The sequence below is a fragment of the Limulus polyphemus genome, unplaced genomic scaffold, assembly GCF_000517525.1.
Source record: "Limulus polyphemus unplaced genomic scaffold, Limulus_polyphemus-2.1.2 Scaffold178, whole genome shotgun sequence".
Classification (NCBI taxonomy): Eukaryota; Metazoa; Arthropoda; class Merostomata; order Xiphosura; family Limulidae; genus Limulus; species Limulus polyphemus.
Window position 1 is genome coordinate 774,262 of NW_013665788.1, and position 5,325 is coordinate 779,586.

The window sequence follows — 5,325 nt, forward strand, 5'->3', positions numbered from 1 at the left end:
ATCTTGAATTAGAAAATAGTGTAATGTCGGTAGCACCAGTAAGGGAATCATGAGCTTTGATTTCAAAGTTTTACCCATTTTTTTCAATTATGCTTTAGGATATGTAAGTAGGACCAATGACCCAGTAAGCTAAAATATGGGGATACAACAAATATCCGTGTAAAGTCTATAGTTCCTGTATTTATTTTGAGTTCAAATTTTCAGTTGGCTACGATTAATTCAATATCAGTTTTTCAGGCTAAATAAAGATGTGTCGGCCCGGCATGGCCAGGTGGTTAAGGCACTCGACTCGCAATCTACATGTCTAAGAACGATGTAATAATTGCATGAAAGTTAGATATTTATATTTTACTTTAGGCTTAAATATTAAAATAACATTAAAACTTGTATCCAACTAGAATACCACTATATATAATATTATATAAAATATGAAGAAAATCTTGATACCATACCTTAAAAAGTAACTTAAAGCTTATGAGACAGTCGTATATAAAAACCACAACAGAATGAGTTTTCGAGGATTCTGAAGAGACTGCAACAGAAGGACACTTTAATTAGGCGTTGATTGACTAGTGCTTTAAGGCATTTCCTAAATCGTGAAGCGAAACATTCGAAAAAAAAAAGAGTACTTAGCAGGAAAAAGGTATTTTTATGTAGCGATTGGGAAGAGAATTGCCATAGTAAATAAGATGTTCATTAATCAAGATTTGGCAAGAGGATTTAATATAAAGCAATTTTTTAAAAGTTTTGTGCAAATTTCTAAAGTACGATAAGTTTATCTATGTTTACAGCCAACTGAGCGTGTCAGGGAAGAACGGCAAACATCGATGTGATATTAAATCACCACCAAACTTAGATAAAAAGAAATATTTAACAATTCAATTTGTATGCTGCTAAGTTTAGCGCTTTTAGCAATTTTTAAACTACTGTAGAACTTAATTACTCATTTGCAAATAATATATAGATAACCAAACCGAAACTAAAACCAAAGTACTTTAAAATGCTTGTTAATCACAAAGCTGTATAATAAATTATCTGTGCATTGCTCACTGTGGGGATCAAGCCCCGATAATTAATGTTGTAAGCCTTCAAGCTTACCGAGGAGCGACTGGTAAGGCATTCTAAAATAAAATGTACATTAATAAAAATACTTCGGTAGTAATTAATAACTAACTGAGTTAAATTAAGTGTAAATACGTTACAGTTTGGCAGAATAATCGTCAGGGTTAAAAATATAAATAATAAGAATATTAGAATTCAAGTCAGTAAAATAATTGGCGTATGTAATGGTTCTATTACATTACAGTGTTTATTTGGCACTCTTGCTGTTATTGATATATTTTACTTTAATCCTATTATAATTAAGTCTGAGTATTCTGCCAGCTTAGAAGACTTGCGTTAGACATAAAATTTCGTACCGTACGCTAAAACCACACATTAATCCTTGTAAAAGTAGTTATTATTTATCCAATTATCTAATAAGACAAACATGTAAATAATATTTATAGCTTTGTAGATACACATCGATTGGTGAATTCATATTCACTTACGATTATATCAACACACACACACACACATAGTTCTAACATATATACATGAAAGTTTATAAATTCGGGTGATTGTAGAAGCTTGAAAATAGTACACTAGTTTTTATTGCTTCCTAAATTCTGTTCTCTGCTTCGGTTCATTTTGAAGAAAATATACATGCGTTTCATCTTAAAGCAGTCTACTGATTTACATTTTCCTATCTTGTTATATTTTTTTTTCAACCAGAACCTAGGTGTTTTTTCTATATATTGCTAAGGATAAGGCCACTTTAAACCCTTATTGCATTAATAACGGTCTGAGATCAGTTAGTGTAAAGGATTTTTTTAATGTATGCTAATTGGATAATATTTGGGGATCAACTTGAGCATTTTTCAAATGATTTTTGTTTTGTCCTGAGAGAGAAATATAAATTTTAATGGAAAGAGATGATAATTCTGCAGACGATATTTTTTATTTTACATTTTAATTTCCTAATATATTTTGTGGATTTAGTGCTCTATACACTTTATTTAAATTTTATATTTAGTTCGGAGGAAATTGTGTGTTTTATCATACTTATTATTGCAAATAATATTCAATGTTCAATATTGAGGTTTCGTATTACTTATCCTGATGAGGCCATAATGGCGAAATGTTGGCTGAAATAAAATTTCTATTTATTATTATACGGAGAGTAAAGGTGTGTTTTTTTCTAGCTTTATTGCCAAAATTTTTAGGTCCATTAAAGCGTAAATTAGTTTAAAGTATTTGATTCACATTTATATAATTTTATTTGCATTTATAAATTAGTGAATCTCGAATCTAAAGTAAAAGCAAACGTTTCATTAAGAGTATAATATCGTAGATGTTGATCGAAATTTACCCTAAAGTGTGAAATCATCTTTGGCATCAATCAAGATTTACCTCAAAATTAAAATTCGCTTATGTGTGATAACAATTAAATATCATTGATACTACAGACAAAAACTTGTCTTCAAAAAAACAAATGTGTGTGTTTTATCATATAACTCCCCGTGGAATTTTGATCTTGTGATATGAATGCATTATGTATTGGACATTTACCATAATTATAATTAAACTTTTTATATTATTCTGTAGTTTTTATAGCTTTAATATATTGGTCTACAACTATAATCAATATTGACTCATACAAAAATAATCAGTTTTTCCTCTCTAAGGTAGCTTAAATTATTAGAGATAATTTCTGCCATCATGAACCAAAATAATAGTAGTTCTGATGTACAAAACTAAAAACAAAAACTTTACACTGTTAAAGTTTATTTTCTTAGGGGGTTTTGAGTCCTTTTCAATTCACCATATAGCAACCTAAATTAATTTAGGGGGTGTGAATAATATTATGGCATTGCTCCTAATTTATTATTCCATATTGTACAGCGGACCAAGTGTTTAATGATTATGTATGTTTGTTACACATTCTTTTTCTTTTTCACCAAAGGCAAAATTGAAAATGTCATCTGTGACCTAGAGGCCTAATCATTAAACGCTTGTTCCGCTGTATAATATAAAATAATAAATTAGGCACAATACCATAATATCATTCACACCATAAATTAATTAGTTTACAATATGGTAAATTACAAATGACTAAAAAAAACCATAAACCTTATATACGCATCACCTTGATAAGAGGCCTATCTGTTTTTCTTTGGTTTGCTAGCTTAGACTATGCTGATGAGTCTTGAATAGGCGAAACTGCAGTCTACAGTAGATGGTACGGCCAATTAAGGAATGCATTAGGTCTCTAGGTCACAAATTATATTTTCCATTTAACTTTGGTGAAAAATAAATGTGTTTTTCAGTACAATAAGAGCGACAATGAAAAATAAAAAGTATTTGATTCAATAAGGGTAACATATAAATTAATATTGAAAATTTAAACGTACGGTTTAAAAAAAAAACTCACGTTCACAATTTCAAGGACAGTGCCATTGTCAACTGATTGATGTCTATGTTTTGGTGGTTCAAATTACACAAGTTTTACGGAGTTTATTAATTGTCACTTATGTAACAAACAATGAACTGCTATCCAACTGTTACTTAGCGTATGTCTAAGTACTTTAGTACTACTCAAAAATATTGTTACTGAAAAGTTTTGGCCTTCAAGATTTTATGTTTCGAACAATATCTATCAACACTGTTGGAGGCGTACATGCGTACGTTTGTACTCTATTTTGAAAAGTTAAGATATGAATTTTTTTTGGATATAAAATTCCAATCTGATTGTTTTCTCCAAAAACAAATGTCATTGATGAAAATGTAACTTTTTCTAATACCTTATGTCGCCTGTATGATTAACTTGTTATAGACTATATGCTCAAAAACGGTTATTAGAATGCGACATCTCAGGTTTAAGTTTCAAATATTTTCTTGATACAACCAATGGTAGAGGGAGCCTCATACAACACAAACACCCCCCGGGGGCGTAACTAGTTACGCCGCTAACTGTGGTAGCGATATGATATGTCACATATGATTGTCTTACAGGCGCGACGCATATAAGTTACTTGGAAAGGTTTTAGCTTCCCCAAATTCTGATCTCCCGAACACCTGTTTTGGATAAACAAACAACCTCCCCAAATAAGATGTCCCTTACAGAGCATTATTTTCATCAACTCAAAAATATGATACAGCATATGTGACATAATAGCCTACCCAAAGAAAAGACTCGCGCGTCGCCTATGATCATCCTCTACGAGTTAGAAACAACATCACCGTAAAAAACAGAATTTTCAGTGTCTGATAAAGTTTCTGCAACCTTAGGAAGACAAATTCCAAAAATAAATTTCTATTTTTGTATGGAGTTCATAATAAAACATGGTTCATTTTAAAATATTTTATTTTTTCTTGTCATTCGTCTTAATTGGAGAAAATTCCATTCAAAGTTAAAGTGGCCGTCTTACCCAGATTTACCCTATATTGTAATGTTGACCTGGAGATTCGATTAACAGATAATATGTTCTGTTGACTGACCTATATAGGATTGATTACATTATATTCAAACGATTTTTAATCTATAAATCAATAAGTCGCGTGACAACCACAGCTAATATAAAGTAGGTAGTGTTGCCGAAAATTAACGTTTTTGAAAAGAGTATGTAACAGCTCTTTTAGAAGAAAAATGTTAATACATTTATATCATAAAGATGTGTTCAGATCAGGAATTTATAATTTTTAAAAGGGGATACATCTTGTACTTAATGACATTGAAAAACAAAGGAATATAGATTGATCGGGGGCGCAATGTTCATCTAAAAACAAACCTGTAACAAGTCATACCCTAGCTATGGTAAATAAGTGAGGCATCTTGCAACTGGTGAGAATCCACGAGCAACGTCATTAGCAATAGCCGTCGACGTGTCTCAGGCAACAGAAGACAATATAATCGAGAAGGTGTCCTTATAGAAAAGTGACAATAGTCCAAGTACACAAGTTACCTCCACAAAAAATCCATTCAACTATTGCATACAACAATCAGTTGGAGAATGAAATGGATATGCATATTATCCAAAAAGAAAACATGCCAGTTAAGTCGCTTATAGATTTCTGTGCGATTGGACTATTGAAAATGGTGTTGGAAAAATGTCCTTTTCGTAGACTAGTGGATTATGGAAAGCTTGTAGGTAGGAGTGACATGATTTGAATATTATAACCATACTATGAGTTATTCGCTACAGAAATAAGCTGCAGCGATACTGTCAAGATGCACGATGGTCAGGTAGAACATGATCTGAAGTGCCGACATGAACTGTAACGACA